The sequence below is a fragment of the Macaca nemestrina genome, chromosome 14, assembly GCF_043159975.1.
Source record: "Macaca nemestrina isolate mMacNem1 chromosome 14, mMacNem.hap1, whole genome shotgun sequence".
Taxonomy (NCBI): domain Eukaryota; kingdom Metazoa; phylum Chordata; class Mammalia; order Primates; family Cercopithecidae; genus Macaca; species Macaca nemestrina.
Genome location: NC_092138.1, coordinates 37,004,922 through 37,018,959, shown reverse-complemented (window position 1 = coordinate 37,018,959; position 14,038 = coordinate 37,004,922). Strand labels below are relative to the sequence as shown.

Sequence of the window (14,038 nt, the reverse complement as noted above, 5' to 3'; positions counted from 1 at the left end):
TCCCAAGGAACCTTATTATATGTGCTCACAAACCAGTCCATTCCTACCAGGCACCTCTATTTCTACTGAACCCAAACCCTCATAGTGCCAAACCTTGGTCCACGGCGATGGGGAAAAGATGACACTCAGGCCTCTGCTATGTGAGCTAGACCCTCTCAGAGGAGCTAGAAAGCAGCATCGCTTCTGCCCTCCAGCTTTCCAATGTTTTCAGTGGAATAGCTCTGCCACGTTTTACCCACATCCCTTTATTTTCATAGAACCAGGAAGAAATTCCTAAGAGAGAGATGTGAGTGGCAGCCTTCACATGGTACCAGGATGTCCCTTCTGACTACCAAGACTTCGTTACAACAGAACCAAGCTCCTCATACCAGTGCCCTTTTCCTAAGCGGGTCCTCAGTACCTCATGAAAACAGACTTCTAGCAACCTACTTCAAACTTACCAGTCACTCAGCAGATGCTTACTGAGTGCCTGCTATGCACCAAAAACAACTGACGTCAACTTTCTAAGGCATTGGCTCTCTAGACCCCAGACAAATCCTAGGTCATCTCCACTCCTGCCAAAATGTAAGCACCACCAGCAGTCACTGGTACCTGGATGGATTTCCAACTATACCACCATCTGAATGCCTGTAATAGTAACCATTCTGCACTCAAATATCTCTTTTCTAAAGAAGTACTCAGGCATAGCTACACTTAGAAAGCTGCTATAGGCAGTTGGGAAAATGAAAAAATCCTGCCAAAAGAAGACTCCTTTACACCAACACAGAAGAAAGAATAGGCATCACTGTTAAAGAATAGGCATTATCAGATTTGCACACATGTAAGACAGCACAGAAATGACTACAAAGTCTAAATCAAATTTCACCAAAATTTAGGCAGTAGTGTGAAAGGCACAATGAAAACTTGTCTTATCTCCTTGAGAGATAAATAGATGCACCTTGTAATTGTCTCCTGTGTACCTTGGGAGGAAGTGACTTAGAAGGTATGTATTTACAGCTCTCAATCAGAAAGCCCATCATCTTACACTATAATATCAAAAGGTCGGGCTTCTCATTGAGCCTATTATGTTTTCAAGGAAACACCCTAAAGAAGAGTCACCTCTTTCCTAAAGAAAATTTCATCATTTTATCCTTCCATGGCTTGAAGGTCCAGATTGTCAAAAGGACTCACACTACCAAGTTAAAGATCACTGAAATTCCTTTTTCTCCTGTGGTTCTGCACAGGATATTTTACATAGGACATACAAAATGTTAAGCTTCCAAGGAGCAAATTTGCCTTAAAAATTTGTGTAGTCCACAGGTTCCTCACTATCAAACAAAAGTCAGGCCTAAATGGAAAATGATATCTGGAGGAGGAAAGAGGGCAGACGGGGGCTTACCAAGTCTGGAAAGAAAAGGAATGGCAAAAAATAAAATGGTTTAGAAGAGTACCAAATATAAATTTTGCTGGTTTTATAAATGTATCAAGAATCAACACTATTCAGGAGTGTGCATGCACACACACACCCATGTGCTCAGATATATACCTCATGCATACATTATCTCATGCCTATATCATTTATAAATATTTATACTTTTTAAACATGTTATGATATCATTTATTGACCTGACAGTGTTTTGTTTATTTTTATTTTTGTTATGCTAAGATGAGACAGAATGAGAATGTAACATAAGAATGGAATTTGGTCTCAGCATTTTCCTGTGGTCGAACTTTTCGTCATTTTAGTACCTCTGTAGGACCCACCACAGAATTTGCTTCAAGACAACTTCTTTTCCAGGCTTTTGTATACCTGAGTGGACCTCTACCTCCAAAGCTGCTTGAGTCAGCCAGAAAGTTATCAGTGAAATCATGTTGTGGGGATAACAACTTCTTAAAGTCAAGCAACTCAGGCGCAGCTGTTTGAGAGAGGAGCTGAGCCCCTGCTAAAGCTGCATTTCCCGTCATGCACCCTGAATTAGCATTGGCACCAGAAGGCAAGGCAAGGCCAAGTACACAGCGTCTGCAAAAATGCAACAGTGCAAGGTATTCAGTTTTGTTTTGATTTTTGGTTTTGGTTATCACTGGAAATAATACCTCAGTAGATTTTAACCCACAGCTTGACTCCTTCTGCTACAGTTCAGCTCAACAGAAAATCCACCCTGGTCTTCGCAGGAGTGAGTAGGCGCCACAGCCCAGACACCCCACAAATTAGCGCTACTGACTTGTACTTTCTTTGCTATCAAATGGCAAGCCCTTCAGCTCCAGCTGCAAGGATTATCAGCTGTGCTGATAATAAGACAAGCTGTGCTGGCTAATGAGTTTACTCGGTTGGGTCCCCTCTCACCCCGATACCACTGGCTGAGCTGAGAGGAGTCACCTGGGGACATCCCCCTCACCCCCTCCAGTGTTGAAGGGGAAGCCAGAGCGTGGAATTCTGTAAGAAAAACATTTGTTTAAATCTTTTTTTTTTTTTTTAAGAATAAAACTTTCAGGCACTGAAACCTTGTTGATAAATAAACTAGTATCTAGCAGCCTTGCGTTCCTTTCACTTTCTGTTAGCACAGTTCTTTCCTAGAAATCAGAGCAGATGTATTTGCAGCAAGCTGGCCATACCAGAGTCGTTTCTAAACATTAACTTTTGCCTGAAGCATATTGTATTTGGGAGCCCGAAACAGCGGACAAATTCTCTACCTAACGAAAATTATGCATACCCAAACTCATCTTCAAAACGCAAATCACTTTCGAAACAAAGTATCTCAATTGACAATGATTAACTTTTCTAACATTCAATATTCTGTCCAAAGAGGACATGGTTATCTGTGATTATATCTGGGTATTGGAATTGTGGATGACAATGTTTTCATATTTTTCTACGTTTTAATCAAATCAATGCATGCATTTTTGTGGGAAGTGTTTTGTTTTGGATTTGGAGATGAATCTTTATGTATTTTTCTTTTTCTTTTAGCTCTCCCAAAGTTCATTGCCTCTTTTTATCTTCCATTCTGAGAGGGTCTCAGGCATCACCTGAGCCAGCCAGATTTTTTATGCAGCTGGTTGTAGCACATAGACTAACTTTATTGCCTCGTCCAGCTGTAATTTAGGAGAGACCTGAAATCTGTTGAATCAGATACCCAGGGGCAACTCTGAAGGGGAGGGGCTCACCAGGTTTATTGCGCTAGTCAGAAAGAAAGCAAAATGACTGAGCGCAGCCAAGATACACCAAGGGTGACACTTTTATATAGGGATCAGCAATTTAATTTGTCTTTGCATTTTATGAATTGCAGGCAGAGATGTATTTGCAGAGTAATACATGGGCATTTTTGAAAGCGATTAATTAAGCATGCAATTTATATGAAAACAATTTACTGCAGGACATTATCAGGGCACCCAAAATGCACATGCAATTTCCTTGCCTTCTAATTTGTAGACATAATTTATTTTGATTGTGCAATTAGGAAAAAAAGACCTTTATTAATTTTGGTCCAAGTCTAAAGAACTAAGACCAATTTAGCGGCAAAAGAGTCGGCCTTAATGTAAAAAAGGAAGGTGTGGCCTTGGGCTCTGTCCTAGCGGATAAGTGTTCTGAATCCAAAGCCCTGGAATCACATGTATTTCTGTTCCTTTCTTCAACAGGTCATTTAACCACTCTGAGCTCCAGCTTTTTTATATATACACATAAGACAGAGCTGGAAAGATTCCTCCTCCTGGATTGGCATTTTATGGCAGGTTTGGAGGGTCTGTCCCACCAGTTTGCCTCTTACTCGTGGCAGGCTGCCCCATAATGGGCAACACTATGTGGCCTAGGCCCTCCCCAGCCTCACCTTCAAGTTACAGGCCATTCCATTACCTGCAGCAAATTCTCCATAGTGCACTTGCCCGCGGACTCCCTGACCCCACGCTTGCAGGTGCCCAGAATGAAGGCAGACAAGAGCCTGCATTGGATTTTCATTTTACGAGAAGCAAATTTTCAAGATGGAAATGGAGCCCATGCCCCTATTAGCCTAGTCCTATAACAAACTAAAAAATCAGTCCAAGTCATCAAAATTTTACTAGTTATCTTCAAATCATAAAGCCCCCGAAGGGGTGGGTGATTTTTAGGATTTGGGGAAAACTATCAAATCCTCACAGAAAAATCTTTGGAGGCCCGCCAACAGTGAAGAACGAGCTCGTGGGCTTCTGGTCACCACCCCTTTACCCCACACCCATCAAACGCAGAAAGGGGGTGTATTAGTCCATTTTCACGCTGTTGATAAAGACATACCCGAGACTAGGAAGAAAAAGGGGTTTCATGGACTTACAGTTCCACATGGCTGGGGAGGCCTCACGACCATGGTGGAAGGCAAGGAGGAGCTAGTAACATCTTCCGCGAATGGCGGCAGGCAAACAGAGAGCTTATGCAGAGGAACTCCTCTTTTTAAAACCATCAGATCTCCTGAGACTTATTCATTATTACAAGAACAGCATAAGAAACACCTGCCTCCATGATTCAATTACCTCCCACTGGGTCCCTCCCACAACACGTGGAAATTGTGGGATTAAACAATTCTAGAAGAGATTTGGGTGAGGACACAGCCAAGCCATATCAAGGAGTAAAGGGACCAAGGAAGTGGATATGCACTAGGCATCACACTAGAGTGCCTCCCTATGTTCTGTCACACCAGGGCCAGGACAGCGCCATAAAAAGCTGGTATGTTGACCGGGCGCGGTGGCTTACACTTGTAATCCCAGCACTTTGGGAGGCCAACGTGGGTGGATCACCTGAGGTCGGGAGTGCGAGACCAGCCTGACCAACATGGAGAAACCCATCTCTACTAAAAATACAAAATTAGCCAAGCGTGGTGGTGCATGCCTGTAATCCCAGCTACTTGGGAGGCTGAGACAGGAGAATTGTTTGAACCCGGGAGGCAGAGGTTGTGGTGAGCTGAGATCTTGCCATTGCACTCCAGCCTAGGCAACAAGAGGGAAACTCCATCTCAAAAAGCTAGTATGTTTATTCCCACTTTGCAAATGAGAAACCGGAGCTCAAAAAGGCTAGCAGGAATCCAGTTCCGATTGACTGCAGAACCTAGGCTCTTTCCACTCCACCACTCAAGCTGTGGGCTCCCCTAGGAATACAGAGAGGCCATGTGGTCCTTTTCCACTTGTGAGCCTTCCTTTTGGGTGACTGAGCCTTAAAAAGCCATTTTACCTATGTTCTGAATTCCCATGACACTTAGCCTGTGTTTGCTAAGTGTTAGCAAACTTAGTGATGGGTTAGTCTTTGACCTTTCCTTGGTGTTTGATAAACCACCATTTTTATAATCATATCAATGGCAGTTAATCATTTCCATAGTACATACACAATAGTTATTTACATATGTAACCCAGACTTTTCCAGTGTGGGCTCACAACATAAAGTTACATTTTTCTTTCATATACAAATTACAATCCCACAAAATCTTCGCTTATCCAGATTAACAGAAAATCTGAGCATTCCCCTTTTCACATGAAACAGCTCCCTCCTCGGTATGATCAAAACTCCCAAGTGTGCTCACTCAGTCCTCAGATTCAGTCTGGGTTCTCTTGTTTTAAGGGTAAATGTGGATGGTGTGAGCAAGCCACAGGAAGTGCCTCCTTCACGGCCAATGTTGACACTATTACCAAATCAGGAATGTGCCACTGGAAATTGGAAACGGGCACTGGAATAACCTGGGAATGAGAATAATGCCCATTGGCTGCCACTGTTGCTGTTGCTTATGCTGGCATTCTAATGTCATTTACAGTCCATTTTAATGCCTTTCCAGGGGGGACACAATGTCACCACCCAAACCAAAGAGGCTCCCGAAGCTGACACCCTCAATGCCCTCTGCCTGAGTAGCTCCTTGGACCCTACCCCAAGATCACCAACTCCAGGCCCCACCAATCCCAACCTGGAGTTGCAGTTGTTGCATTCTTAGCTCTTTCAGCTCATCCATTGTTTTCCCCAAGGCAGACCATATCCTGGATCAGGATGTCTAGTATCAGCCAGAAACTGTCCCCAGAAACAGTTCACTTGCCCTTGTGTTGTGTTGGGGTCACTCATTCACACTCCTTCCTCCCTTAGGGCAATTTCCTCTCAGAGCTTCTGCTGACCTTCCCTGTTCTCTGACCTAGATAGGTATGTAGGTTAGGTAATTAGGTACCCCAGTTCATCAGAACTTCCAAAGGCTCCTGGGACACCTTGTAAATTCACGGAAAGACATTAAAGTGGAGTGGGGTTTTGCCAGATATGTAAATACCTTAAAGGGGTCACTTAGTGGTCCTTCCCAGAACAAAGTAAGACTGCCCAGGAGTGAATAAATGTTGCCCTCTAAAGAAAGAAAATTGCCTATAATTTTAAAATGACATTTGGCCAAGTTATTAAAAAGTCAATAAATAGAGTTAAAGTCCTGTCTGCCTGGGCACCCTATAGATAAACCTTCTTCTGTTTAGGGCTATTTAGAGCACATATTCATCAGGATATAAAAGGTATGTGTCCCCAGTTCTCCTAAGTGTATTATAATACAAATAAGAATTATCCCAATCACAGTAATGATATTACACATGACTCACGGGCTGCCTACAGTTACACTGTACTAGAAGCTATTATCTTATTTAATCATCACAATCACCTTACAAGGCAGGATATTACTATCATTTTCACATTACCAGTGACAAAACTTGAGCTCGAGGAGGTTAAGTGGCAAACTAATAAATGGCAGAGCTGTACCCTGAACCCACAACTGTCAGACCTCATAAGTCTGTTTTCTTGATAATTTGTTAGTTTTGAGTTAGAAACAACCAATTTGGATAGAAACATTTATTGCATCCAAAAGCTGCATGACTTTTGGCAAAATACATTTTCTTTGATTATCTATTTCCTTTATATAACTAATAATGACCAACTTCCAGGGTTTTGTGAGGGGAAAAAAAGTGCAATAATGTGAAAGGAACTACGTAAATCATAAAACGCACAAAATATGACTGATATTTTTAATTTGTCTCTTGGTAACCAGGGCAGCAACATGATGAAAATAGACCCTGGAAATCTTGATGACAGTAGGCGTCACTTTGATGGCAAAGGATGATTGCCTTCATGCCCTGACAACCTGGGGAGACAGCAGGAAGATGCTTCTGACACACCTAAGACATTGCAGTAGATACCCGTCACTTGTGGCTGCCAAGATCTTTGATAATTCTCCAAATGGGGAATCCCACCTTCTCAACATAGACTCAAAAAACCAAAAAAGCTATTTCCTAACCCTCTTTGTTAGAGAACAGGCTTGTGATGTAGATACCATCACTCAGACCCACCCAAATGAGACTGATTCTGAAGCAATATGAGAGGAGTGGTGGAAGATGACAGGTCTATTTTGCTGGTACTTTTGGCAAATTTCTGGAGGTGTTGGTGGTTCTGGCAGCATGATTTGGGGGTAAGGGAACGACAAAAACACCCTGATGGCAGCAGATAAACCTGGCTCTGGGGTTGGTGGTGGCGGAGGCCCCCTCTCCAGGCCAGTTCTGCAGTGTGGTTCTGAAATGCAAGCTCAGCCAAGACGCTGTTCAGCCTTCCAGTGATCCTCTGGGCTTTCTAATATGCTTGAATAAATTCATTTCTGCTTGAACCTGCTAAAGACGATAGTGTTGTCTGCAACTGAGAACTAAAGCAGCACTTATAGCTTCTCCCCTACCAATTATGCAAGGGAAGAGTAATTGTTTGAAGAAGACTGACAGGTTTGCTTCATTTGGGATGGGCCAACTCAGCTGCTGCCAAAGGGAGTTCTCTGGCAGGTGATAAAGTTGCTGACAATGTGAGTGAAGACAACAGAAGCTACCTAGTAAGTGCCAATCAATGCACAGATAGGCAACCTGGGCTGGTTGTTGGACACACATTTTCTAATCTATATGGGCATCCTTAAAGATAAGTAATATTACTACCACACTACAGTGAAGAAATCTGGAGCTCAGGGAGGTTAAGTGAATTGTGGAGAAAGAGCCACAGTTAGTATAGAAGCCAGTCTTCATAGAAAGCCCCTCTGGCTGCAAAGACATAAGAATAATACAACGGACTTTGGAGACTCGAGAAAGGGTAGGAGTGGGGTGAGGGATAAAAGTCTATAAATTGGATACAGTGTATACTGCTCGGGTGGTGGGTGTACCACAATTTTAGAAATCACCACTAAAGAACTTATTCGTGTAGCCAAACACCACCTGTTCCCCAAAAGGTTATGGAAATAAAAATAATAAATCAATAAAAAGCCCCTCTGCTTCCAACACACACCATTCTTCCCCTATCACACTCTGGGATGGAGTGTGGATTTAGACCCAAGAATTTCCAGGTGCCTGAGGATCAACTTCCTCCCAAAGAAAGACAGAAACCACCTGCTTTAAAAGATTTATCTACTGTTGTCTAACGACTCTAAAAACAACTAGCTCTCAATATTTTGTTATCCATATAGGACATTTCTCACAAGCAGGTTTATTTAATCTGAAAGAATAAAGATTGATTTTCCTATTACTCGTTCTAGTGATTTTATGTATTTAAATTACAAACTTTTCTAAGAGGTGATTCTATATAATGAAAGGTAAGAGGCATCTATTTAAGGGCCAAAGTATTCAACAGTTAGTGGAGGTGATGTTTAAAAATACCATTTTTTGAGGTTTTTTAAAATTTTTTTCTAATTTTGAGGAAAATGGGAGTGAAAAAGTCAGAAGTGTGTTTTGTTTTACCACGAGCCAGACAACAATGAAACACAGGGACTCACTAAGTAGAAGACACCAAAGAAGGTTCAGAAAGGAAGTCGGCTCTCCCCAACCCGGCTCCACCCCCCGCCACCCTCTGTGCCACGCCATGGCAATGGCTCTGTGAAAGGTGCAGCCCCCTAGCTTGGTGTCTCCACTTTTATTGCCTTTATTTTGGGAGAAGAAAGTTACTTACTGTTTAACAAGAAAACTTTGCCCAGGTCAAATAAGATATCTTAGGGAAATAAAACCAACCATTCCACAGTACAATCATTTTGACAGGAATCCTCAAAGTAGGTCATCCATTTCTTAACGTTTAAGAATCTGTAAATCCCACAATATTCATGTAAAAGGGAAGTTTATGAAGTATGTTACATTAATAGGATCCATTGCCTTGATTCTGAGATGTCATACCTTTTCAAATGCTCCATTGTATTATCAACAGCTTCTTAGAGACAAAGCAAAAAAGAAACCGTATTTAAAATGAACATGTCGCTTTTAAGATGTACCCCCAATTTCCTGAAAATAAAACTTATTTTTTAAAAGAAGTCTCTTTTAGATTCAAGGAAATATGATCACTATAACTACATTCATTCCTCGATTTGGGGTTTTATTTCTTTGAAATTCTTATTGGAGATTTTAGCTTTTCTTGTGAAGTTTTATTAACACCATGAAGACTTGTAAGTTGAACTATATATATATATATATATAGTTCAACTTACTATATATATAAATATATATAGATATATAATATATAAATATATAATATATATTTTTATATATTATATATTTATATAATTTTTATATATTTATATATTAATATAATATATTTTTTATATATTATAAAAAATATAAAATATTTTATATATTTATAAAATATATTATACTATATTTTATATATTAATATAATATAATATAATATATAATATATATTTTTTATATATTAATATATATAAATATATAATATTTATATATAAATATATAATATATAAATATATACAGATATATAATATATAAATATATAATATATAAATATATATAAGTATATATATCTATATATAAATATAGATATCTGTATATCTATATATAAATATAGATATCTGTATATCTATATATACATATATATTATATATATGTATATATATTTATATATTATATATCTATATATAGATATATATACACACACTATATATAAATATATATAGATATATATACACACACACACACACACACACACATATATATATAACTGGAGGTCCAGATAAATTACCTGGAAACATCCACCCAGACTAAAATGACATTTACAGAGAAAGACTAAAACATTGATGGAGTGTCATTTTTGTGTTTATTCCTATCTATTACTTAAGACTCTTGGGTTACCAGTAACTAATTCAAGCATTAAACCAAAAGGAGTATTTTATTATAAGGATATACAGAGGTGTTTCATTAATCCCAAAGGTAAAAACAGTTCTTAATAAGGAGACAAACCAGTAGCTGGAAAATTGGAGAATCTTAAGAAATACCCTCTCTGATTTTCTTGCCTCTTCTCTTTTTTCATAGCTTCTTAATTCTTGTCTTTCCTTGAAGACAGTCTTTTTTCTTTCTCATCCCTAGGGTGGGGTTTGGCCAGTACTCTAGGGTTTACTTCTCTAGTTTCAAAATTTCTCATTAGCAGGAAAGAGACTTGAATTTGCCTAACCTGAGACAAATGTCCTCCATCCCTTGCAGGGGAAGTGAGTAGAGGAAGCTGGGCCGTGTATAAAGCATTAGTGCCAGGGACCCACCTGTGTGAATGTCATGAGACAGGGGAATATAGTTATCAAGAAAAGGAGAGCAGCTCACAAGCTGGGCATTCTGTCCCTCAAGCCCATCTCCAGAACTCCCAAACTCTGAGTTCAGAGCCACCTTCTCTGCCCAGCAGCTCACACATTCCTGAAAAACAGCTTGGGATACCAGCAAATCACTGCATGTTTAGGTGACCTCCAGAAGAGGGATGGTGCTTGCGGTAATGGTAAGTTCCAGACACCCAACTTGGGAGACTTTACTATCCCTTTAAGCACATATCCTTTGAATGAATGGTAGTATTTGTAAAACCAAACTTCATGCATTTTTACTATTTCAATTACTTGTAAATCAAGACACACAAGCTTTTGTTTTCCTACTAAAATTCCTGAGATTTTGTCAATAAAACTGGGGTGCCTGAATATAATGTGCATGTGAGATTACAGTCCCCAAAGCTAATGGTCAGCAATTTGCCCCAGAATCAGCACCGCACCTGAGATTCAACACCTGAGATTCAACATGTATGTGTCATGTGATGGGGCACTCAGTTTGGGCTTTTCGCTTTTGTAGCTTTACCTATTTAAAAAAAAAAAAAAAACTGTGACAGACATAGGGCCAAAATTGGCCATTTTAAATAGTCAAGGTAAAAACTGTCTACTTTTAATGTATGGCATATTTTGACACATGACTTGTATTATTTCATTATTTGAAAAATATGGTTTTCTGATATGCTTGATGGATTATTTTCATCATCTTTGAAACTTTTTTCAAGGATATTAAAATATCTGTAAAAACATCAATGATGTTAGAATTATGTTGGGAAGAAACCAGCAGATATTCATTGTCTAGAAAGAATTTTTCTCACTGATCTGGTTCAACATGAAGGGTTTTCCCCAAGAGGAATGGCTAGAATGGAGCAGCTGTTGCCTTGGGTTGGCCAGAGGTTTTCACTGCATCTCACCTTCTTCTTTGTACTAGGGAAGTCTCTCAGTTGAAGAACTTTGCTCTGTACTTGGACCTTCATGACCTTGCTTAGGAAAGAAATTAGGAACTTTCTTGAGTCACACACAGTCCTAAATCCTAGGACAAGGATACTGGAAATCCTTGGTGTGGACATTTGCCCTTTGAGTAGGGGTCCTTCTACGGAAATTGGAGGTTGCACTAACAACTGCTTGAGGGTAGGAAAAAGAGGCAGGACCAAGATGGCCTGTAACATGGAAACTGTAGCCAAAGTAATCAAAATGGGAGGATGAAAAACAGAAGAAAAATGAACAGTGGTGTTCTGATGATGAGACTAGATTTGTGCAGCACATCTTGACCCTGTGGGGAAAAAAAAGGTAAAGCTAGATTTGAATAATACCTCAAAGACAGTTTCCTTTGCTGTGGTATCCGCCTTGAGGGTTGAAGTGTTGTGGTCAATAGGTGCAATTTCTCAGCTACAACATGATATGAGGGAGCTGGGGGGCAGAGGATGGCATCGCCAGCTGACTACTTCAAAAGGAGCTTCACAGAGTGGGCTACTTTTATACTACTTTACTTTAGTGAGTTTTCTAGAACCCATTTTTCAGAGCTAAACTCATACTGATTGAGCTCTAAGTCTAATATCTGAAACCAGAATACCTATTTATTTATTCACAGTGAGATAAAATGTCAGAAGCCCCATACACTCAGACCATTGGTCTAGGCGTTCGCTTCCTGTAGGTACATTAACTACCCAGGAAACCAAGCTGTAATTGCAAAGTAACTTGGTGAACATAGAATCAAAATACGAAGAATAAATTTGATGGGTTGAATGTTTAATAGCATCAGGCTGAAATTGCATAATGTATTTATCTCTACAAAAGGATTATTACACTTGACCTTGGACAGGTGCATACTCACACTTGCGCGTGCTCAACTCCTTTCCTCTTCTTTTCCAGAATGGTTTTAATCACCGTCACTCCTGTGATCTCCCTATCCTAGGCTTTCTTTGCTGATCAACATCCCTTCTGATTGATGTAGACATTTTTTGACCTGTTATCAGTTTCAGTAATTTTTCTGTCTGACTTTATAGACAAGAGAGATATTCTCTTTTGCATAGAAAAAAAAATTAATTGCATGCTTGTTTTGTTTGTTTGTTTGAGAGACAGGGTCCTGCTCTGTCACCCAAGCTGGAGCATAGTGAAATGATCATGGCTTACAGCAGCTTCAACCTCCCTGGCTCAAGCAATCCTCCCACCTCAGCCTCCCAAATAACTGGAATTACAGTTGTGCATCACCATGCCTAGCTAATTTTTTGTTTGTTTGTTTGTTTGTTTGTTTTTGTAGAGATGAGATCCCACTATGTAGCCCAGGCTGGAGTCAAACTCCAAACTCCTGGGCTCAAGCAATCCTCCCACCTTGGCCTCCCAAAGTGCTGGGATTACAGGTGTGAGCCACCACACTCAGCCTACATGCTTGTTTTAAATATTTAACTCTGAAACAACCATCTTGTTTATCTTACTTCCAGATTGTTGGATGATGTCTTATTATGCCTATAGAAACTTGAAATGCTATCCATTTGTGCTACTTGGGCTTTTACAACCCTTGGTATTTTATCTTTCAGGCTTTCTAAGCTTAACACTGTATAGCCAAGAGTGAAAGAAAATTAGTATCACAGCACCAGCCTGTCCTGAGTCTTTGGGATGCAATATGCTCTGATGATCTCACAAGTTTATTTGTGAATCCTATCAGTTTTTCCTGTCGTTTCCAAGAGGTTAGTGGGATGACATACACAGGATAATTGAGTAAACTTCTACATAAACAGCATCTGCAATTGCAGATACAAGAATAAGTTCCATTATGGAAATATAATATGTAGGAGTGCTATACCAATAATTGGAAAGGTAAAGACTCAGGGCTTAAGAAAATCAAAAGAGAATAAAAGAATGAGATAGAAGTCCAGATGGCCTCAACATTCATGCATTCAGTTTTCAAACAACTAACATACTCATATGTGTGTGTTTGTGTAATACTATTTCCAAACTTGGATGTTCATATCTCAGGTGAAAAACGAGTGCTCAAAGTCACCTCCCAGCCAATTGTTCCATTTTAGCAGCCTCACTATATTTGTGTGCACTGTACTACTTATCCACTTACTCATTTTTTACACTTTTACCTATTATTTTATAAATAAAAGTAAACAAGAAATATTAAACGTCTGACACTGGCAATAAAATGCATAGCTTTCATACACAATCTACTTGAGTTAAAGAAGGAACTTATCGAGCATGCCAATAGTAGAAAATCATTAGTCTAAATTGAATTCCTGCTGAACATAAGCCAATGAATGAGGCTTATGTGTTCAGTAGTAAAGAAAAATTTAAAAAAGAAAGAACATTTAAATCATGCTGGAAATGTAATCCTGAACATTATATACTGAAGGCAAGATGTAATCAAGACATTTAAAAATTTTTTCCTCTTTACGACTGAGATTCTCTTATCAGGTTTTTTTGTTGTTCGACTTTCATATACTTCACTTCCTTGCATGTTTTCAAGTATATATTAAACTTGAAAGATA

General features: G+C 39.5%; 1 long non-coding RNA gene across 2 annotated transcripts in view; it reads right to left on the bottom strand.

Moving 5' to 3' along the window:
- Positions 1-11,110: 11,110 nt before the first annotated feature.
- Positions 11,111-14,038, bottom strand: part of LOC105489131 (uncharacterized) — a 126,022-nt gene continuing 123,094 nt past the window's right edge. For both annotated transcript variants that reach the window (XR_011613049.1, XR_011613048.1), the window contains one exon: positions 11,111-11,820. This is a non-coding gene — a long non-coding RNA (uncharacterized lncRNA). The remainder of the gene's footprint in view (positions 11,821-14,038) is intronic.